The following is a 25,001-nucleotide window of genomic DNA, read 5'->3' on the forward strand; positions in this document are numbered from 1 at the left end:
CTTAATAGACCTGCTCATAAGAAGGCTGAATTATTATTGCCTCAATAGCTTTTCATACATTGTGAGACAAGTTTTACAACATTAAAACTAAAAGATGCTCTAGGTCAACACTTGCCTATAAATACTTTATAGTTACTTATGCTTTGCTGTCAACTTAAATGTGGTTTATAAGCAACCTTGATACTTGCTCTTTTCCTTATTACACAAAGGTGAGATACACCTAAAGACAAATTTAATGCAATATAACTCCTTTCTCTAACCCAATTTTTGTTTTTACCATCTCCTCAAACATTTATACCATGCTTTCTGAAACTTCATTTCAGGTCAAATTATTGTATGTATTTTCATAATTTATTTTATTTTTATAATTACTTTCTGCAACACTAAAACTTAAAAAACCCTGGCTCTTCCCATGAATATAGCACACTTTCTTTCAGCCCCTTACTTTCTTATATTTTCTTACATGTCATAATTACCTTTTCTTTCATTGCTACCTATATACAATTTATGCTCCTAAATTCTACTAAAAACTATTTTTTAAGGCTGATACTTGGCTCTATCAATCTCTATCTCACCTTAGTTATTTCTACTCAACCATCTGCTGGCTATATCTCTACTTTGATTGAATTTGTTGAATTTGGCTCACAGTTTTGTTTTTCAGCCCAAACACTACCTTCTTCCTTGACGTTTTCTTATGTTAAGATATAGTTTTTTTTTGGCGGGTTGTGGGGGGGCTTTCTAGGTTTTTCATAACTTGGTCTTAACACAGGCTTCATTTTCTTTTCTTTTCTTTTCCTTTCCTTTTTTTCTTTTCTTTTCTTTTCTTTTTTCTTTTTTTGAAATGGAGTTTCACTCTTGCTGCCCAGGCTGGAGTGCAATGGAGCGATCTCAGCTCACCACAACCTCCGCCTCCCAGGTTCAAGCAATTCTCCTGCCTCAGCCTCCTGAGTAGCTAGGATTACAGGCATGCATCACTTCTCCCAGCTAATCTTGTATTTTTAGTAGAGACGGGGTTTTCCCATGTTGGTCAGGCTGGTCTCAAACTCCCAACCTCAGGTGATCTGCCTGCCTTGGCCTCCCAAAGTGCTGGGATTACAGGCGTGAGCCACCGTGCCAGGCCAGAGGCTTCATTTTCTTAGCAGCAGTTCTGCCATTTGATCCACTATCTCTATGCATCCTGACTTCTACTTTTCCAGGCACACAACCACCCCCATAGCTTTCATCTTTTAGCTTGCCTAGAACATAATATCTTAGCCTGAAACCCAAATATCTAATAGAGATAAGTTATTCAACTTCAAACAGGAAACACATAATCAAATCACAGAAGGGTTGAGGGTGGGAAGAATCATGTAGTAAAGAAGGAGTGTAGTTCTTTGAAAACAGAGATTGTCCTAAGGAGGCAATAAGATAAGATCTTATTTCAGATAAGATCTGCTACAGTGCCACTGTAGTAAAGATATTTCATTTTCTCATCTTTGGAGCATTCAGGATATATCTACATTTTTTAGGGTAAAATTCAAAGCCCTTTGTTATCTGGCCACCGCTTCTCTCTCCAGCCATGTCTCTCCTCCATTCCTCTTTCATTTTTCTCTTCAGTAATATTAAATATCTTTTGGATTTTAGATTTCTCTTGCTTTGTAGTCTTTTCCCCTTTCCCTCCCTCCTTGAATAATGCTTTTTATCTCTCTTCCTTGCGTTGTAAGCCCCTCATCTACCTTCCAGTTGTAATTCAGGTGGGTTTTTTTTGAAGGCCTTTAATGAATACCTCTTCTCTTACCACTCTTCTGGCAGAAGCAACCTGCCCCTGGCACCTTTAGCACTTGGCACAACTTTCTATCATGTCCCTTTTCACACACTATTGTAATTTCTGATTTCTGTCTCCTCTACTATATCTTGTTCTCCATTTGATTGTAAACTGTTTGAGGGTAAGGACTTTGCTTTTTTTAAAAAAAAAAAAATTCTTTTTCTAGCATCTACCATCTAGCAGTAGTGCCTGGCATTTAAGTATATGCAGCACTCAGGAAGCATTTGTTGAAGGGAAGGAAGGAAAAATAGAAGAAAGGAATTAGAATGACTGATTATAGTCATTCCATCATCAATTGATGACAATTGCTAATATCTGGTATAACGTATTGTGAGTTGAAATATCTCTGTTTTAAGAGACTATAATATAAGCATAACAGACAGCTATGTAAATATTATCCTTTTTAAACTGCTCACATAGTACATGAATAAAATCAACTGCTTTATTTACTAACCAAGTTTACTCTGAACTATCCTTTGAGATTCATAATTTCAGTAGCCAATAGCATTGGTCAGAGTGACAGAGTCACTAAATTAAACATCTTGCCTCTTAGACATTTGCTTGTCTTTAAAAAAATGTAATAATGATTCTTAGGTACTTAAAAGTAGTTGATGAACAGTTGCCTTCCTGTTGTTGATTTTCTAAATCAGAATCAATTGTGTCTTGAGAATGTCTTTAAGAATGTCTTCTGTAATCACTAAGAACTGGACCAAGAACATAAGTAACAAAATAAATCAACATCAGCTTAAACAGCAGCCCAATATTTGTCATGTGATAAAATCAGTATTTTAAGTATCATGTATTAAACTTTAAAGAAGACAAGAACTACAAGTGTAAATATATAAAGCTAGTTAAACATATCTGCAGTGGAATTACCTCTTTCAGGTAAACATATGGAGGCACAAATACCTATCCCAACTTAATCATCTTCCTGTTTCCATCAACATAAATGCCTGTGCTCCTATAACTTGTCATCTCCTTTCTCTCCACTCCATCCCGGTGGCATGATACTTCAACCTTTTTACTATTTGGGATACAATCCTTGCTCTGTCTCTATGGATATGTGATACACATAACCATCCAGACTATCTAGCCATGAACATTTGAGAACCATCACAGCCACTAGTTCAATACCCTGGTCTTAGTTCACTATCATTAAGCCTGTATTAACATTCCTCAGAGCGCTACTGATTGCAGCTTTTGAACATTTTATTTCAAATGTACTTCTCAACTGCTGTTTTGATCATCTCATTTATCTTCTTCACTACCTGGCAGAGCTCATCTGCTATTATTGCTTCTGGCTTACCTACATTTTTCCATTTATGTCATGCAAAATGGCATAAATTTTATGATGTCTGCCAAAGAAGGGACTTAAGGAGCATTATGAGAATCCCTTAATCACCCAATGAGATTTTTGACTTGGCAAGCCAAGGATGTAGCCATGGGTGCCAAGACCCATTAACCCATTTATTTTCCAATGCTGGCTCACCTGTGAAAAGACTACATCGTGGGTAGCTGCCACTATGAAAGTCCTGAGCATTTGTGTATCCACATCCCCCATCTTCTGATTTATACCAAAAGTGACAGTACTTTGGCAAAGGTGAAGCAAAAGTCCTAACCAAAGGCAAATGAGGCAACAGGACGTGCAAAGCAAGAGGAAAAGAAAAGATATTGAATTTAGAACTAGGTTGGCTGTCTTGGTAACCTAGCCCTTGAGTTTGACTTTGCAATGCTGTCATCTCTACGGCAACTAAAATAGAGGCAATGTCTCTTCACCTTTTCTAACGCTAAGGGAGGCCTGCTGGGTTTGGCTGTGCCTCAGTCTTGAAACTACATACATGCATTATATGGAATAGATGATGGATTATGTAGTTATGATTTGTTCATATTTGATAAATGGAAAGTACTCAATGATGATAACAGACAAAATGTTTTTATATGTTATCTTTTGTGCATTTATAATTAATTACAGCAGTATTTCCAAATAAAAATGATAAAAACTAAAATTTTCAAGATTAATAATCTTTATTAAAATGCATGGTCTATGTATGGTGGGTAGAGATAGGATTCTACATGTTTCACTAGAGTTATTTATTTCACAGACAGTGCTCACAACCTGCTTTGTTTTCAAGCAATTAACAACGTAATAGAAAAACTGGCATCTTTACTGTTTTCCTATACACAATGTGTTATTGTATGTATGTGTGTATATGTATACACACACACATATAAATATATATAGAAATATATATGTATGTATGTAAATATATATGTAAATATATATCTATTTCGTAGGGCACATTGACATATATACATATACACACACATATATATATCCACAAAACATCTGATAAATTAAAACTTTCTTTATTTAAAATTTTGTAGTTCTAAAATACCTCTTTCAGTGTAAGGCATGTGTTTAAGAAGTATTCATTCATTCACTGAAAATCTTACATTGTGCAAGTCATGTACAAAGCATTTGTCTAATGATTACAGGGAACTTATAGTCTAATAAATAAGTGACGTATATATATTCTTCATTTAATATTACTTGGTATATGCTGTTGGAATATAAAGCTATTTATTTCTGATATACCCTCTTAATGAAAATGTTCATAAATATATGAATAATTCATGATGGCACATGGTCAATATGTATATCTATGTTTGCTTGCATATGTATGTATTTCTTCTATGTTCTCAGTGCTATTTAATCCAATTAGTCCTATCAAATTTATCTGACCAGTGTCCTTATAAGAAGAGTGAAATTTGGACTTAGACATACATAAGGTGAAGACAACCATATGAAAACAGGGACAATTTCTAGAAGAAGGTGGGGGAGAGAAAATTGATCTGTTTGCATTGGGCCAAGTTGCTTGGAACAACCTGTGAGCTCTTGTGAAATTCTTAAGCTTTCTAGAGCAGGTTTTTCTCATCTTTTGACTTGATCCCATAACAGGACTTCTGTCTTGGTCTCCAGATTTGAAATTCATCTCCATTGAGAAGATTAGAAGCCCTCCCTGAATCCCAGCTAGCTTATCTGACACTCAGAAACCTTATATCATTTTTACTTGATTTTTAAATTAGAGGCTGGACCCCCTTTGTAAAATTCACATTTGTTAGAAGAGCTCTACGCCAAATCAGATTAGTGTCTAACTCTGAGCATCACCATTATAAAGACATTCACCCTGCCTGTGGTAGGAAGAATAATCTCCCCTTTCCCCACAACCCCAGTCAAAGATATCCATGTCCTCAATATCAAAAATCTATGAATCTATGAATATGTTCTATTACGTTGCAAGGGAAGTTCTTAAAATACAACTAAGATTGCTGATCATTTGGCCTTGAGATAATAGATAATCCAGGTGGGCCCAGTGTAATTATAAAGGTACTTTTAAGTGAAAGAATTAGGTAGGCAAGTTAGTGTCAGAGTGATGGAGCATGAGAAAGACTTGACAGATCATTGCTAAATTTGAAGACGAAGTGGAGACAAATCAAAGAATGCAGGTGGCCTCTAGAGAAAGGCAAGGAAACATTGTACCCTACAGCCTCCAGAACCCAGTGAAGTCCATTTCAGACTTCTGACCTCAAAAACTGTAATAATTTGGTGTTGTTGTTTTGTTTTGACCTTTCCTATGGTGCTGATTTTTTGTATTGTTTTAAGACACCATGCCTGTGTTAATTTGTTCCAGCAGTAGGAGGAAACATTCACTTCCCTTCCAGAAGACAGACCTTAGAATATCAAAGATAGTTTGTTTTAGTGTGATTTCATTATGTTGTCTTCCTTTCCTGAAATAGGGAAAAAGTGTAACTTGTAGCTAATATCATGGGCTTTGGAATCCAACAGATAACTGTCTGTGTGCCTCCTAACAAATGACTTAATTTCTCTGTGTTCATCTCTGTTACCTGTTTAATGAAGATTCTATTTTCTCATCTGTTCATTTGAAGATTAATTGAAATAATGTATGTAAAGTGCTTACTCAGCTGAGTTCATAGCAAGGAAAAAAGTTATACATTATTCAGGATTCCTCCACTCCCTTGATTCCCGAGGCAAGTTCTCCTGTCAGGTTAATGTAGTGTTACTGGATAATATGAGTAGGAAAGAAATTTGAAGCCACGTCAGAAAGTATCTCTCATCACATACTACTAAGGAGCTGTGATTTAATTTAGTAAGCAAGAGTTAGTCGTTTAAATTTAAAATGCTTTCCTTTTCAAAAATAGTTTGTCCAGCAGTCCCAACACAACCTATGGACACCTATAGAAGTAGAAAGTTAGCAATCATATTTCCGTTAAAAACAAGGACTGAGAGTACATGTTTCAGAATATGGGAGGACAAATTTCCAGTAATGATGAGATGGATTTAAATTGGAAAGCACAATAATTGGAAAAAATCTGTTGTTCTTCTGGAAACATCTGGCCTACTTACCTGAAAGTAGCTATTCCTACTCCCTATCTGTCTTCAAGGTTAGAAACGTGAGTCTTTAACAATCTGGAAACTATCTAATAGATGCCTTTTTCTTTAAAGGCTTTTTGAAAGATATCTTCTCCCATGTATCATTCTCTTTCCTCACTATCACTTCCTGCTTCCATGAGGGTAAAAACCCCACTCTTCAAGAGGTAAATGAAAAGGAAACTTATGGTGTTTCATTTCAGCATAGAAAGTATAGGCTTTCTAATTAAATCAACACAAATGGCTTTTTGATAATAGCCATTTCAGCAGGTGTGAGGTACCTCATTGTGGTTTAGATTTGCATTTCCCTCGTGATTAGTAATGTTGAGCAATTTTTTCATATACTTGTTAGCCACCGTTTATGTGACTGTTTTGAAAAAAATATATATTAGGTCCTTTGCCCATTTTAATTAGGTTGTTTGTTTTTTTCTATTAAGTTGTTTGAGTTCCTTATATATTTTGAATATTAACACCTTATTATATATCTTTACATATATTTTCTCCCATCTCAGAAATTATCTCTTTAGTGATTGCTTCCTTTGCTGTGTAGAAGGTTTTCAGTTTGATGTAGTCTCACTTGTTTATTTTTGCTATTGTTGTCTGGGTGTTTGGTGTCATAACCAAAGAATTACTGCCCAGGTCAGTATCCTGGAGTTATTTCTCTATGTTTTCTTCAAGTAGTTTTACAATTTCAGGTCTTATATTTAATTCTCTACTCCATTTTGGGTTGCCTATTGTACACAGTGTGAGATAAGCGTTCAATTTTATTCTTTTAAATGTGAATGTCCAGTTTTTCAATTGTCATTTTTATTGAAGAGACTATACTTTCTCCATTGCATGTTCTTGGCACATTTTCAAAGATCAATGGACCATAAATGTGTGTATTTATATCTAGATTCTCTATTCTGTTCCATTGGTCCATATGTCTGTTTTTATGCAAGTAAAACATTTTGATTACTGTAGCTTTGCATTATTATTTTAATGGCAAAAACAACAATTACTTTTGCACCAACCTAGCAGTACACTTTGAAATCATATATCATGATGTTTCCAGCTTTTGTTTTTCTCAAGATTACTTTGGCTACTCAGGGTCTTTTGTGGTTATATATTAATTTTATAACTGTTTTTTCTATTTCTATTAAAAATACCATTGGAATTTTGAATTAATTTTTCAAATTCATGAACACCAGGTATCTTTCCATTTGTTTGTGTCTTTTTCAATTCCCTTCACTAATGTTTTATAATTTTGAATGTACAGATCTTTCACCTCTTTGGTTGAACTTATTCCTTAGTATTTTGTTCTTATCGACACTATTAAAGTGGGATTGTTTTCATAACTTTATTTTCAGATACTTGGTTGTTGATGTATAGAAATAGTACTGATTATTTTATGTTGATTTTGTATCTTGCAACCTTATAGAATTGGTTTATTCTACCAGTTTTGGGGTTAAGTATGTAGGGTTTTTTATATATAAGATTATGTCACCTACAAACAGACACGATTTTACTTTTTTCTTTCTTATTTGAATGCATTTTATTACTTTTCTTTTCTTGTCTAATTGCTCTGGCATACACTTCTAATACTGTACTGAATAGAAATAGTGAAAGCAGGCTATTCTTATGTTCCTGATCATAGAAGAGAAGCTTTCAACTTTTCACCATTGAATATGATGTTAGCTCTAGGGTTGTCATACATGGCCTTTATTTTGCTGATGCACCTTCTTTTCATACATAATTTATTGACGATTTATATCATGTAAGGATGTTGAATTTTGTCAAATGCTTTTTTTCTGCATCTATTGCCATGATCATATGATTTTTATTTTTTATTTATTAATGTTGTATATCATGTCTACTGATTGAATATGTTGAACCATACTTGCATTCCAAGGATAAATCCCACTTTATCACAGTGTATGATCCTTTTAATGTGCCGTTGAAGTTGGTTTGCTAGTGTTGTACTGGGGATTTTTGAATCTCTATTTATCAGGGATATTGCAATGTTATTTTCTTTTCTCATAGTTTCCTTGTCTGGCTTTGATATTAGGGTAATGTTGGCCTTTTAAATTTTGTTTGGAAGTGTTCTTTTCAATTTCTAGGAAGAGTGTGAAAAGGATTGGTGTTAATTCTTCTTTAGGTGTTTGGTGCAGAGCACAGTGAAGCCTTTTGGCCTTGGATTTTTCTTTGTTGAAAAGTTTTTGATTGGTTCAATCTTGTTACTTAAATAATTCCGTTCAGATTTTTTATTTCTTCGTGATTCAATCTTGGTATGTTGCATGTTTCAAGGAATTTATTCCTTTCTTCAATGTTATTGAATTGTTGGAGTATAATTATTCAAAGGGTCTCTTATGATCTTTTGTATTTCCGTGGTATTAGTTGTTATACCTCCTTTTTCATTTTTAATTTTCTTTGAGTATTTTTTCATTTTTTCTTAGTTGGGTTTGAAGTTTGTCCATTTTCCTTACTTTTTCAAAAACCCAAATGTTAGTTTTATTTGTCCTTTCTATTATTTTTTAGACTTTATTTCATTTATTTCTACTCTGATCTTTATTACTTCTTCCTTTTGAAAACTTTGAGCTTAGTTTTTTCTTTTTTCTAGTTCCTTGATGTGTAAACTTAAGTTGATTATATGAGATTATTCTTCTTTCTTAATGTAATTGCTTAAACTTCCCTTTTAGAATTGCTTTTGCTACATCCCATAAGTTATGGTACTTTGTGTTTACATTTTTATTTCTCTCAACATTTTCTAAATTTCCTTTTGAATTTTTTCTTTGCTCCTTCGACTCTTAAAAATGTGTTATTCGGCCAGGCATGGTGGCTCACGCCTGTCATCCCGGCACTTTGGGAGGTCGAGGCAGGCGGATCATGAGGTCAGGAAATCAAGACCATCCTGGCTAACAAGGTGAAACCTATCCTCACTAAAAGTAGAAAAAACTAGCCAAGCGTTGTTGCTGGCACCTGTAGTCCCAGCTACTCTGGAGGCTGAGGCAGGAGAATGGCATGGACCCGGGAGGCAAAGCTCGCAGTGAGCCGAGATCGTGCCACTGTACTCCAGCCTGGGTGACACAGTGAGACCCTGTCAAAAAAAAAAAAAAGTGTTATTCTATTTCCACATATTTGTACATTTTCTATTTTTCCTCTCCTGTTATTGATTTCAAGTTTCAAACCATTGTCAGAAAAGATACTTGGTAAAATTTCAATCCTATTAAAATTGTTAAGACTTATTTTGTAGCCTAATATATAATCTGTCCTGGAAAATATTTCATGTGGACTTGAAAAAAATGTACATTTTTCTGTTGTGGAATAAATGTTCTGTGTAGGTCTATTAGGTTCAATTGGTATGTAGTATTATTCAACTTTCCTATTTCCTTATTAATATTTGGTCTAGATAATCAATCTTTTGTTGAAAGTAGGATATTGAAGTCCACTAGTATTACTGCATTACTAGCGATTTTTTTCCTTCAGATATTTATTTTATATATTTAAGCACTCCAATGTTGGGTGCATGGATATTTATAATTGTTCTATTCTCCTCATGAATTGACCCCTTTATCATTACATAATGACCTTTTTTTGTCTCTTTTTGACAAAACAGACCTTAAGTATAGCTACCTGTGTACTCTTTTGGTTTCCATTTGCATGGAATATCTTTTCCCATCCCTTCATCCTCAACCTATGTGTGTTGTTAAAGCTGAAGTGAATGTTTTGTAGGCAGCATATAGTTGAGTCTTTTATTTATTTATTTATTTTTGATGCAGTTTCAGAGAGACTGTCTTTTGAGGCAGACTTGGATCCTGGTTTCTCAGCGGCTGCACTGGAGCCTGTCTGTGAATACTCACAGTGCCAGGGTGCACTGGGACAGACCTGGGGCTGGAGTCTGCAGTGAAGTCGGGTCCTCACTTCACTCTTCTCATATGCAAAGGGTTGTCTCTCTCCATACTGTGATGCCAGGATGTCATAGGTAAACAGGTAATGTGGTAACACAGGTAAGGCGAAACTGCCCTTCCTACCTTTTCAGTGTGTCTTTTCTCATTTCTGTGCTCCAACCAGGTGCTGTAACTTTTCACTTGGATTCTTTAGCCTTTGTGAAAGGATTTTTATGTGTGGATAGTTGTTCAAATTGATGTTTTTGTAAGGAAATGAGCTCTGAAAACTCGTCTTCCACCATCTTGTTGTCATCATTCCTTCATAGTTGTTTTATACTGTGTCAGGTAATTTCAATAGCAGAAGTGTTTGTGAGTTTATTTTTATTTCCTGTTTTCTAGTTGTCATTCACAGTGGATACTTTGCTTCTCCATGTGTGCTTTGTTTGCTTTGACAGAAAATTATTTGTAAAATTATTTGGAAGAATAATTTGAGGTTCAGGATAATTGTACATTGTGTAGAGAGGATCTTTGTGGCTTCTTCCAGGCCTTTAGGAGGGTACAAATTCAGGATCAACTTATATTCAAATCTCATGCTGTGGTAACCAAATGATAGAAGTTGCCTGGAACAAAGGTTGATTTACTTCTGGTTTGCCCTTATTCTGAGAATATAGTTCTTTACAGTCTCTTCTCAGAGTAGTTGTATAAGGGTGTTTCAAAATCTTTATCTTGGTAACCCCTGGGCTTCCCCCAGTACCCACCCACCCTGTACCTCTATACTTTCCACCCACCCCCCCAACCCCACTACACCCCCGGAAGCCTACCAAGCTACTGAAACCATTGTTGAGTTTCACAGCTGATACTTCCAACTTCAGGGCAAAACACATTTGAACTCTTGGCTTCCCTCTCCAATTTCTTGACTTTTATTAGGTTTAGGGTAGATAACTTTTTTTTTTTTTTTTTTTTTGAGACGCAGTCTTGCTCTGTCTCCCAGGCTGGAGTACAGCAGGCGCGATCTCGGGTCACTGCAACCTCTGCCTCCGGAGTTCAAGCAATTCTCCCGTCTCAGCCTCCCAAGTAGCTGTGATTATAGGCACCTACCATCATGCCCGGCTAATTTCTGTGTTTTTGTAGAGATAGAGTTTCACTATTTTGGCCAGACTGGTCTTGAACTCCTGGCCTCAGGTGATCCGCCTGCCTCGGCCTCCCAAAGTGCTGGGATTACAGGCGTGAGCCTCTGTGCCCAGCCGAGGGTGGGTACATGTTTTTCTAAATTTTGGGTGGCCAAATGTAACTTATCAATAGTTTTTTGTTTGTTTTTAGGGTTTTTGTTTGCTTATTTTGGCTTTCATATTAACATTTCCTTCAGCTCTTTTAGTTATTTTCAGACGGAGAATTTGGTTCTAATTGCTCAGCTTACTATTACCAAGGTGAAATCTCTTTTACGCTATAGTTGGCAAATAATCATTTACCAAATTTAAAGACATTTAAGTAATTATTGGTTCTATTGGATTGATTTTCTCCACAAAGACTCATTATTTATATTCTTATAACTTAATATGGGGATTACATACAAAAAGATCCTTTTTCTTTCCTTAAGAACACAGTTTGAAGGGGAAAGCAATGCCCATTTTTATGGTTAAGACACTCAGTAATGATTTTCAGTACATTTGAAAAATGATATTGACTTTCCTAAGTATTTTTGTGCATGTGTTTTGCTATTTAATTGGTAGTAGCTAAAAAAATCCAGTGGTTGCTATTATTTGTTAATACATTTTTCTCTGTAATTTTTTATTGAAAAACTATGACTTTCTATTTAATGCTAGTTCATATTTGTATCTGTCACTTCAAACGTGAAAAAAGTCAAGAGTGCTAGATAATGCATTAAAATCATATTAGTATTTGTTATATAGCTTTGCAGAAGTCTCAGTGTTTTGCTTTCCATCTTTGTAGATTTTTAAATATTTTTTCTAATTTTCTTCATTGAGTTTGTATTGCTTTTATAAGCAACTTTATTTTAAGTGTATTGGCTTTGTATACAACTATATTACCATGACCACATCTATGTAAGCAGAAAATAAAAAGTTGGAAAACAAAAAGTACAAATAATACTACTGCTTAACTCTGCATTGTGGGAATAGTAATGCTTATTTAAATATTTTTGTTTCCAGATTTCTCTAAATGCACTTATTAGTGCTTTAATTTACAATAACTAACCAAAAATACATATAGAGTTATGTGTACAATAACAATATATTTGCAATTGTGCTTAGGAAATTTTCTTTAATTTACAAGGGCATGGGAAGGAATTACCTCAGATAACCTTTCAAAACTGTGACAGTATTTTATTTAGGAAGTATTGATTGCCTAAGGTCCTGTGTGACAGCTGCATTGAAAAGGAAGTTCAAATACAAAACGCTGAGTAAAGATAGCTTTAGCAACACATGACAAATTCTTAAATTTAAATAGGAAGAGGGATTAGAGTTCTAATATGGTTTGAGGATAGAAAGGCCATTTTAAGATAGGAGTGTGAAAAGTTGAGGCAGATTGAAAGTGTTGTGCCTAGACCATACTTTGAATACTATTTATTTTTTAAGTCGTCTACTATTTCTAGGTGGAAGGAATTCATTAACCAGAACCCATATTTTACACAAATAGTTGAATTCATTTGCTAGGGCTGTTATAACAAAGTACCACAGACTCAGTGGCTTAAACAATAGAACTTTATTTTTTACAGTTCTAGAGACTACAAAGCCAAGATCAAGGTGTCAGTTGGGTGTGGTTTCTTCTGCAGTCTCTCTCTTTAGCTTTTAGATGCTACCTTCTCCCTTTGTCTTCACATGGTCCTACTTCTGTGTGCGTGCATCCCAGGTGTCTATGTGTCCAAATTTACTCTTCTTTTAAGGACACCCTTAGGAGCAGTCTTAATACTCTCATTTTAACTTAATGACCTCTTTGAAAGTCTTATCCTTAAATACCGTCACATTCTGAGATATTAAAGGTTAGGGTTTCAGCATATGAATTTGGGAAAGGGGACACAAGCCCATAACATTCACATTCTGAGCCTCCAAAATTAACATCCTTCTCGCATGAAAAATAGATTCCCTCCCCAATTCCAACAGCCCAAAAGTCTCAAACCATTCCAGCATCAATGCTAAATCCCAAATCTTATCTAAATATTATCTAAATTACTTGTGCATGAGACTGCAGATATTATTTATTCTAAGAACAAATTCCTCTCCGGCTGTGAACCTGTAAAACCAGACAACTTATCTGCATCCAAAATTCAGCAGGTGGGACAGGCATAAGATAGACAAATTCACATTCTGAAAGGGAAAAATCAGGAAAAAGGACAAGGTCACCAGTTTCAAGTAAACTCAAAACTAGCAAGGCAAATTCCATCAAATTTTCAGGCCCAAGAATAATCCTCTGTAGCTCGATGATCTGTCCTCCAGGTTCACTAGGGTAGTAACCTTACCTTCTGGACCCACTGAGGTGACAACAATGCCTCCATGGCAGTGGGTAGCAGCCGTGCCCCCCTGAAACCCAGGAGGAGAGAGCTCACCACCCAGTGCTGAGGTAGGAATGGCAGCCTTGCTGATCTCAAAATTGTCTGCAAGGTCATTCTTTCCTCTTCCTAAAGGATAATGCATATCTACAGCCAGATAGCTCTATTATCCCATCCTATAGGATCCAGGAAGTTCATTAGCTTTTCTTCATTTTGTTCCAACTCTATCCCCTTTAGTTCCAGCTGGTAGAGCTTTTTTTTTTCTTTTTTTCTTTTTTTTCTGTTATTAACCCACCTCTATTCCTCATCTCGGCTGAGACAGCTGATTAGATCCATGAGTGAGACCTCTAATCTTTTTATCAAATGATTATCCAACCACATCTTTGGTGTTCTGTCCAGATCATGCTTTTTTAACTTTTTGTAATATGGATAGGGTGATAATTTTCCAAGTCTTCTAGTTTTGATTACTTTTTGCTTAACAATTTTGTTTTCAATGTATGTCTCTCCTCCTGTATTTACAGTATGCTGTAAGAAGAAACCAGTACCCTCATTACTTTGCACCTTCAATACTTTGCCTAGAAATCTTTTTAGCTACATATCCTAGTTCAACGCTTATAAATTCTAGCTTCCATGAACCACTACAACACATTACAGCCAAGTTCTTTGCCACTCACTCTATAACAACAGTTGTCTTTCCTCTGGTATCCAGTAACTGTTCCTCATTCCATTTGAGGCTCACCAGAGGCACCTTTAGCATTCATAGTTCTACTAATAGTTTCCCCAAGGCAATCCAGGTATTTTCTAATATGCACCTAAAAAACTCTTCCAGCCTTCATCTATTACCCAGTTCCAAAGTCACTTTCACGTTTTTAGGTATTTGTTACAGCAGCACCACTTTCTAGTACCAAAATCTATATTAATTTGCTAGGGCTGCCATAACAAAGGATCACAGACACCTGTCACAGGTGTGACAACAGAAATTTATTTTTGCGCTGCCTGTAGGCTGAGATCTAGAGGTTGGCATATGCTTGGTTTCTTCAGAGGTCCCTCTCTTTGGCTTGCAGATTATCTTGCAGTTTCCTCACATATTCTTTCCTCTGGGTGTATACATCCCTGGTGTCTTTTGTGTGTCCAGACTTTCTCTTCTTTTAAGAATATCAGTCAGATTGGATTAGGGCCCACCCTAATGGCCTAATTTTAGCTAAATCACCTCTCTAAAAGGCCTATGTCCAAATAGAGTCACATTTTGAGGTACTAAGGGTTAGAGCTTTAATGTGTGAATTTTGGGGACACTCAATTCAGCCTACAACAAGGGTAAATTTGATGTACAAAACAACTTTAAATAAATACTTGTATTCCCAACAACTTTTCAGGTATATTTTAATAGATCTGATCTGTTCAAAAATATATATAAGGAAAATTTAAAACTACCTCTTTGGAAAATTCTCATGATTTAAACCAAATGACAAGAATAGAAAATGACATCTAAACTACATTCTCAGTTTTCTTTAATGTACTTAGACACATATTTATATGTACAAAGTAACAGAAAATATGAAGGTAACAGTGATTATCATGAATTGACAAAATGACAGAGTACTATTTTATTCTCCCTTATAATTTTCATGTTTGTTGGAATTCTCTCACTGAGATATATCACTTATATATTTAAATATATATGTTTGTATATAATTATTAAAGAGAGAGATTTCTATCAGTATGAATCTTTGGTTGCAATCAACAGAAAACAACTTTGTATGATTTAGGCAAGAAAATCACTTTAAGAAGGCTATTCTGGTGCTTTAAAATTGTAGAAGCTGCTAAACTACCAGGTTATAGAAAGGTCTGGAGTTAGGGCAGCCCTGGGGAACTTGGCTAACGGGAGTTGACTGGCAATTTTGCCAATGAGTTACAGCTGAGATGACTGATTTCTGACTGAATTTTCTATCATGACATGCCATTCTGTTCAAGATTTAGAGTCCTAGGAAGGGAATTGAATTTGGGTGACTTGAGTTTTACCCTCATTCTTGGTGGTTGGGGGGACATTTTGGTTGACAGTTCCATTAAGATAGTTACTCATTCAGAAGAGAGAATCCGCAAAATGAAATCAAAGTGAAGTTACCAAGGAAAGGGAGATCTACAACAATATATCTTCACTACAGGATTAAAGCAAGAAGTCTACTTAAGATCTACATCACATAGTCGTAATTAAATTCCAACTTTATATACCATATCTTCATCAATATTTTGTTTCATTTGAATATCAGACTGCCATCAAAGATAAATTCTATTTAATTATTTATCAGACATTTGAATCATCAAAAGTGTGTATATCATAGAGATTCTCTGCATTATTTCTTTTCTGAATCTATAATCATCTCAAAATAAAAAGCTTTAAAGTGTCACATATTGTTTCCTGTTTTGTCACTCATTTATAAACTATAACCTAAACTTTTTATGCTGTTTTCTATTTAACCAAAATCAGATTCCACTCTTGGTGAGTAGATCAGGGTGTCAAGGTGGCAGTTTTAAGAGTTTCACTTTTCTTTAGAAGTTATTAATACTACCCTCAAGGCACGTCTTTAAATGGCCTGCAACTTTTTGGACAAAATATTGACTACTTTTTTAAAAAAACTTTACAATTATTTTTTAGTGACTACTTTAAAAATACATAATAGTGATCTGTTTCTCATGTTGTACCGGTCAAAACTCCTCAATCCCCTCGTGTGGTGCTTTAGAAAGATCCCTTGGAAGGTCTTAAGAAATTACATGTACTGGTTCTGTTTCATTTCCTTAAAAACATCCTAAGTATCTGAAATATCAGATATGGTTTATACCTACAAAACCATGAAAGCAACATTTTTCTCTATGCCTATAAAAACCTAACTTGACTTTCAGCTTCATTTTCTTAATTTTCTTAAAAACATTTTTCTTAGTACCTACAACATCAGACATGGTTTATACCCACAAAACTATAAAAGCAACACTCTTTTCTATGAATATAAAAACCTAACTTGACTTCAGCTACTTTCCTAAGTACTGAGGTAGTTTCAGTGATTTGAAATGCTCACAGCAACATAACTTTAACAGGTCATAAACTGGGATTTGGAAGGGAAGCTTACATTTCTCAAGTCTGTTTATTATGTGAAGTGATTATGGATATTAACTGAAAGAATGTATACTTTTTTAGAGTGCACTCTTTTTTTTTTTTCTAAGGAGCAGAGAGTTTAATAGGCAAGAAGGGGCAGGAAGGAAAGAAGGAAGAAGCTCCCCTGTAGAGAGACAGAGGGAGAGGGGCTCTAAAGCTGGGAGAGAGAGCCCCACCTGCCACAGATACCAGCTAGGTATATTCACAGAGGTTGGAGGGGGTGGTGTCTGATTTGCATAGGGTTCAGGGTATTGGTTTGACTAGGCATGCCATTCACATAGCCCTAGGAAAATGCTGGCCCTCCCACCTTAGCCTTTTAATATGCAAATGCAGGGCACCATGATGTTCTACACACGTGGAGATACATGGGGTGGCCATGTTGCCAGGAACATGTGGGGAAAGGGCAAGAAGGTCACAGGAATGCCATGTTTGGGTGAACCCAGTTTCTAGTGGCTGGCATTTGCATAGCAAAGGTTGCTGGCCTGGTTCTAAGAGCTGGGACTTTACAAGAAACTTTTCTGGAGATGCTTTAAAAAATGAAAACTTCCCAAGGACTCCCTTTTCCTCTCTATCTGTCTAAAATAATTTCTTAATAACTCCCACAACATTCCACCCTGTGGAGATGCCACACTAACTGCTGTTAGGGGATTTTGGGTGATGACTTCTTCTGGCTGCTTCCTGCTGAAAAGGGGCATCGAATGGGGAACAGCAGTTAGGGCTCCTCCTGGGGTCGATCTAAGGGTCCTCAGAAAATGGAGTGTCCATTTGTGGTTCAGTTTATAGCACCATTGGAGTTTGATTGCTTCTAGGTGAGTAGAAACAATGGAGTTATAGTATTGCATTTACAGGGTCCAAATATCAATACAAGACATATAAGCAAGAGAGGGCTTAATAAAGGGGTTAACCAATGCATAAAGAAGACTGGAATTTATTAAAGAGGGATTGTAGCCACTCGGGGCTGAAACTGGCATTTTTCCTGAGCCTGTCAATAATTTTGATTTGATTTTTAAGTAGCTGTAGATTTTCCTTTACTTTACTAGAGGTGTTAATCCAAAAGCAGCGTGTTTCATTTAAAACTGCATCACTAAACCCAATAAAAAGTCCTAGCAGACTCCGTGATAGCAAAACTTTCATGCTTCTTTTTTGTAAGTATTATCCCTGCTATAAAAATAATAATTAAGCAAAATACGATAGCGATGGAAACTCTTTGTTTAATATTTCAGTTAGAAGGTGCTACTACGTATAACCCTATTGCAAATAATTGAGTGAGTATAGCAGTTTCCATAAGTGTGGTGTGGTAGATAATTTCCATCTAAAATTTTACTTGTCAAGATAGAGAAGTCCCCTTTGGGGGGTCTATGAAGTTCCTTGGTTTTATTTTCCTAAACAAAGAAACCTCCAGGTTATGGGCACCCTGCTCACTTTTATTACTTGGTAGAATTTGCAGGATACTTGCCCAGAACTAGTATATTGATCCAGATTTTTACATTACCCATCCCTTATTTTTTCTTCTGAGCTGCAGGAGATCACTTCTTGATTCACAAGAACAAGCAGAGTTAGTCTAAAATGTAGATGCAAAGCCAAAAACAATTAGTGAGACAAAGGCTTAATGACAAATGTATGACAAGCTTTGGAGCATGATTTTTCTCTCTAGTCCTCATTTTTGGTAAAAACAAATTATAAATAAACTGTAGTCTTAGACTTGACCTGATTATTTGCATAAAGTGGAGCAAGAATGGTTATTTCTACATAGGCCTTTTGGATTGGCTTTGATGAAATTCTGTTTCACAAGGAATTTCAGATAAGACTATTAAAGCTGAGCCTAGTCGTGGGTTTACATCCTCAAATGCCTGTGAATTGGGTGATCCTCTCCTCTTGAGGTCTCAAGATAAACTCCGAACTCCTAGACCTGTTAGAAAATGACATTCTTTACTGATCACAGGTTAGGAACCCTGTGCAGAGACTGTGTAGACAAGGTATGAGGCCAGTTCTCCCCAAGGGGCTTTTATTGGCTCTGCATGTCAAACTTGATCCCTTAAAGGGAAACACACCTTCTCAGTTAAAGCCTTGGTAAAATAGCCAGGTTTTCCTAATTGTGTCCTGTTGACAAAGAAAAATGGATTCTTATTGCACTGATTCAAACAACTATATTGCTGTAAGTCAGGAGTACTCACCGATAGTTTCCAAATTCTAGAGGAACCAGGCAGAGAAATAAACATGCTCCAAATTTTGTTCATAGGAGTACACTTTGTCAAAGGCCATAAATAGTTTAAAATAATTTCCTTGACTCAAAACAAAAACAGGACCAGCAGTATTCTGAGCAAAACTTAAAAGGCTTGCTTTTCTTTCTGAGTGCAGTCCATTTAGTTAACTCTTGTTTTGCTTGATATTTGTGAACATGTCAGTTCTTTAGGAGTTTCATACATTCTTTCTGTATTCCAATGTCACAATCTTCAAAGCTATTAAAAGAGTGCATTTGAGAACACCTGTTAAAGTTGTTAATATAGCTTCATTACAAACCATCTTTTGAGAAGAAACAAAGCAAGACAACAACTGTCTGAGAATTGCAACATTTCCAAGATAGTTACAGTTAAAAACATGACTGACAAAGGAGTTTGTTTGTATCTGTGGTTTACAATAACTTTACCTTTTATTATTATAATTGATAGCATATACTCAGACATTAGAATTTTAGAAATCCCATACAATTTTTGAATATATATTAGTAGTAGTCACCAAAATATAACTTAAAGAGGATTGGACATAATTTTGGCAATATGTGACTAAACATGTCAAAAAATCCACCTCTTTTTTGAATGTTTCAAGGGTCCTCTGAACTATCCAAAAAGGGCAGGCATTAGGAAGGACAATTCCCAGATTACCGTAAATTATTTAGCCAAAGTGATGATTTAAAAGGCAAAAATCTTTTATTAGCCTTTACTATGACATGAAAACCCTGTTTAAAGCCAAATTTTGCCCTTGTATTAGTTTGTTAATATTAACCCTAATTCATTTAAATGAAACCTTATTATAGATCATTCCAGACCTAATCCTAACCAACTTGACCATGAGGTAAAATTTCTACAAATCTTTTGTAACCCTTTTACTAAAAGGTATATTCATGTTTTAAGACCTCCTTGCTATGCTTTTATTTCAAATGCTTAATTTAAGAGAAGATCACATAGATACTATGGAAGAAGATAGTGTGTTACTTCTACCATGCATTTCATCCTGGGGTACATGTGCAGAACGTGCAGGTTTGTTACATAGGTATACATGTGCTGTGGTGGTTTGCCGCACCCATCAGTCTGTCATCTACGTTAGATATTTCTCCTAATGCTATTCTTCCCCCATCCCCTCACACCTCGACAGACCCCGGTGTATGATGTTCCCCTCCCTGTGTCCATGTGTTCTCATTGTTCAGCTCCCACTTATGAGTGAGAACATGTGATGTTTGGTTTCCTGTTCTTGTGTTAGTTTGCTGAGAATGATGGTCTCCAGCTTCATCCATGTCCCTGCAAAGGACATGAACTCATTCTTTTTTATGGCCACATAGTATTCCATGGTGTATATGTGCCACATTTTCTTAATCCAGTCTATCATTTATGGACATTTGGATTGTTTGCAAGTCTATGCTATTGTGAATAGTGCCACAATAAACATACGTGTGCATGTGTCTTTATAGTAAAACGATTTATAATCCTTTGGGTATATACCCAGTAATGAGATTCCTGGGTCAAATGGTATTTCTGGTTCCTCATCCTTGAGGAATCACCACACTGTTTTCCACAATGGTTGAACTAATTTATACTCCCACCAACAGTGCAAAAGCATTCTCATTTCTCCATATCCTCTCCAGCATCTGTTGTTCCCTGACTTTTTAGAGACTGCCATTCTAACTGTGTGAGATGGTATCTCATTGTGATTTGGATTTGCGTTGGTCTAATAACCAGTAATGATAAGTTTTTTTTAATATGTTTGTTGACTTCATAAATGTATTCTTTTGAGAAGTGTCTCTTCATATCCTTCACCCACTTTTTTATGGAGTTGTTTGTTTTTTTCTTGTGAATATATTTAAGTTCTTCATAGATTCTGGATATTAGCCCTTTGCCAGATGGATAGACTGCAAAATTTTCTCCCATTCTGTAGGTTGCCTGATCACTCTGATGAAAATTTCTTTTGCTGTGCAGAAGCTCTGTAGTTTAATCAGATCCCATTTGTCAATTTTGGCTTTTGTTGCCATTGCTTTTGGTGTTTCAGTCATGAAGTCCTTGCCCATGCCTATGTCCTGAATGGTATTGCCCAGGTTTTCTTCTAGGGTTTTTATGGTTTTAGGTCTTACATTTAAGTTTTTAATCCATCTTGAGTTAATTTTTGTATAAGGTCTAAGGAAGGGGTCCAGTTTCAGTTTTCTGCATATGACTAGCCAGTTTTCCCAATACTATTTATTAAATAGGGAATCGTTTACCATTGCTTGTTTTTTTCAGGTTTGTTAATGAACAGATGGTTATAGATGTGTGGTGCTATTTCTGAGGCAAGAGGGAAGGTTCAAATAAACACAATCAAAATAGACAAATGGGATATTACCACTGAGCCCACAGAAATACAAACAACCATCAGAGAGTATTACAAACACTTCTATGCACATAAACTAGAGAATATAGAAGAAATTGATATATTCCTGAACACACATACCCTCCCAAGGCTGAACCAGGAAGAAATCCCTGAACATGCCAATAACAAGCTCTGAAACTGAGTCAGTAGTAAATAGCACCAACCAGAAAAAGCCCAGGACCAGATGGATTCACAGCTGAATTCTACCAGAAGAACAAACATCTGGTTTCCAGCTGAAACCATTTCAAAAAGTTGAAAAGGAGGGACTCCTGCCCAATTTATTTAATGCCACCATTATCCTAATACCAAAAGCTGGCAGAGATACAACAAGGCCAATATCCTTGATGAACATTGATGCAAAAATCCTCAACAAACTACTTGCAAACTGAATCCAGCAGCACATCAAAAAGATTATTCACCACAATCAAGTAGGCCTATCCCTGGGATGCAAGGTTGGTTCAACATAAATGAATCAATAAATGTGATTCACATAAGCAAATCCATAAATGTGATTTACATAAGCTGTATGTATAATGATAGGAGACTTCAGTGAAACTGCAGATGATCAGATGTGGGCGGATAACACTGAGGTTACACATCAGGAAGACAGTGAGGTCATGCAGAAACACAATTGTGTTGCAGATTTCTTTTTGAAGTGTTGTGAAATGTTACAGAATAAGCAAATCCCTAGAGATTATCCATAATCACCTAAACAAAACTAAAGACAAAAATCACATGCATGATTATCTCATAGATGCAGAAAAGGCTTTTGTTAAAATTCAACATCCTGCATGTTAAAAACTCTCAATAAACTAGGCATTGAAGGAACATACCTCAAAGTAATAACAGCCATCTATGACAAACGCATAACCAACATCATACTAAATGGGCAAAAGTTGGAAACATTTCCCTTGAAAACCAGCACAAGACAAAGATGCCCTCAGCACAAGACAAAGATGCCCTCTCTCATCACTCTTATGCAACATATGATTGGAAGTCCTGGCCAGAGTAATCAGGCAAGAGAAAGAAATAAAGGGCACCTAAATAGTAATAGGGGAAGTCAAACTATCTGTGTTTATAGATGACATGATCCTATATCAAGAAAACCTCATAATCTCCACCCAAAAGCTTCTTTAGCTGATAAACAACTTCAGCAAAATCTCAGGATACAAAATCAATGAACAAAAATCACCAAGAGTCCTATACACTAATAACAGTCAAGTCAAAAGTCAAATCAGGAACACAATCCCATTCATAATTACCACAGAAGAATAAAATACCTTGGAATACAGCTAATCAGTTAGGTGAAAGATCTCTACAATGAGAATTATAAAACACTGACACAAACAAATGAAAAACATTCCATATACATGGATAGGAAGAATCAATATTGTTAAAATGGCCATACTGCCCAAGACAGTTTATAAATTCAATGCTATTCCTATTAAACTACCATTGAAGTTCTTCACAGAACTAGAAAAAAAACTATTTTAAAATTCATATGGAACTAAAAAAAATGTTTGAATTGCCAAGGTAATCCGAAGCAAAAGAACAAAGCTGAAGGCATCCCACTACCAGACTTTAAACTATCCTACAGAGCTATAGTAATGAAAACGGTATGATACTGGTACAAAAACAGACACATAGGCCGATGGAACAGAATAGAGAACCCAGAAAAAAGGCCACGCACCTACAGATATCTGATATTTGACAAACCTAATAAAAATAGGCAATGGGGAAAGGATTCCCTATTCAAAATCGTGCTAGGATAACTGGCTAGCCATATGCAGAAGATTGAAACAGGACCCCTTCCTTACACCATACATTAAAATTAACTCAAGATGCATTAAAGACTTAAATGTAAAACCCAAAACCATTAAAACCCTGGAAGACAGCCTAGACAATACCATTCCAGACACAGAAATGGGCAAAGATTTTGTGATTAAGATGCCAAAAGCATTGCAGCAAAAGCAAAAATTGACAAATGAGATCTCATTGAACTAAGAAGCTTCTGCACAGCAAAGAAAACTATCAACAGAGTGAACAGAAAACCTCCAGAAAGGGAGAAAAGTCTTGCAAACTATGTATCTGACAAAGATCTAATATCCAGCATCTATAAGAAACAAATTTACAAGAAAAAAAATAAACAATCTCATTAAAAAGTGGGCAAAAAACATGAACAGACACTTTTCAAAAGAAGACATACATGCAACCAACAATCACATAAAAAAAAAAAAAACCAAAAAACTCAACATCACTGATCATTAGACAAATACAAATCAAAACTACAATGGGGCCATAGTGCCTCATACCTGTAATCCCAGCACTTTGAGAGACTGAGGCGAGCAGATCACTTGAGGCCAGGAGTTTGAGACCAAACTGGCCAAGATGATGAATCCCCACCTTTACTAAAAATACAAGACAAAACAAAAATTGGCTGGTGTGGTGGTGCATGCCTGTAATCCCAGCTACTTGCAGCTACTTGGGAGGCTGAGGCATGAGAATCGCTTGAGCCAAGGAGATTGCATTGAGCCAAGATTGGGCCACTACACTCCAGCCTGGGCAACAGAATGAAACTCTATCTCAAAAAAAAGTAAACACAATAATAAATAATTATGAAAAACACAATGAGATATCATCTCACAGCATTCAGAACGGCTATTACTAAAAAGTCAAAAAGTGACTGGGTACGGTGGTTCACATCTGTAATCCCAGCACTTTAGGAGGCTAAGGTGGGCCAATCACTTGAAGTCAGGAGTTTGAGAACAGCCTTGCCAACATGGTGAAGCTCCATCTCTACTAAAAATCCAAAAATAGCCAGGTGTGGTGGCGCATGCCTGTAATCCCAACTACTCAGGAGGCTGAGGCAGGGGAATCACTTGAACCCGGGAGGCAGAGATTGAACTGTGCTGAGATTGCGCCACTGCACTCCAGCCTGGAGACAGAGAGAGACTCCGTCTGAAAAAATATAAATAAATAAATAAATAAATAAATAAATAAAGTCAAAAAGTAACAGATGCTGACAAGATTGTGGAGAAATAGAAATGCTTATACATTGTTGGTTAAGGTGCAAATTAGTTCAACCATTGTGGAAGACAGTGTGGCGATTCTTCAAAGACCTAAAAACAGAACTGCCATTCAACCCAGCAATCCCATTACTGGGTATATACCCAAAGGAATATAAATCATTCTATTATAAAGACACACACACATGTACGTTCATTGCAGACCTATTCACAATAGTGAAGACATGGAATCAACCTAAATACTCATTAATAACAGACTCAATGAAGAAAATGTGATGCACATATACCATGAAACTCTATGCAGCCATAAAAAAGAATGAGATCATGTCCTTTGCAGGGACATGGATGGAGCTGGAGGCCATTATCCTTAACAAACTAACACAGGAACACAAAACCGAATGCCTCATGTTCTCATCTACAAGTAGGAGCTAAATGATGAGAATACATGGACACATAGAGGGGAACAACAAACACTGGGGCCTATCAGAGTGTGGAGGGTAGGAGGCAGAAGAGGATCAGAAAAATAATTAATGGGTACTAGGCTTAATATCTGGGTGATGAAATAATCTGTACAACAAACCCCCATGA

Source organism: Rhinopithecus roxellana, chromosome 2 (genome assembly GCF_007565055.1).
Source record: "Rhinopithecus roxellana isolate Shanxi Qingling chromosome 2, ASM756505v1, whole genome shotgun sequence".
NCBI classification, from domain to species: domain Eukaryota; kingdom Metazoa; phylum Chordata; class Mammalia; order Primates; family Cercopithecidae; genus Rhinopithecus; species Rhinopithecus roxellana.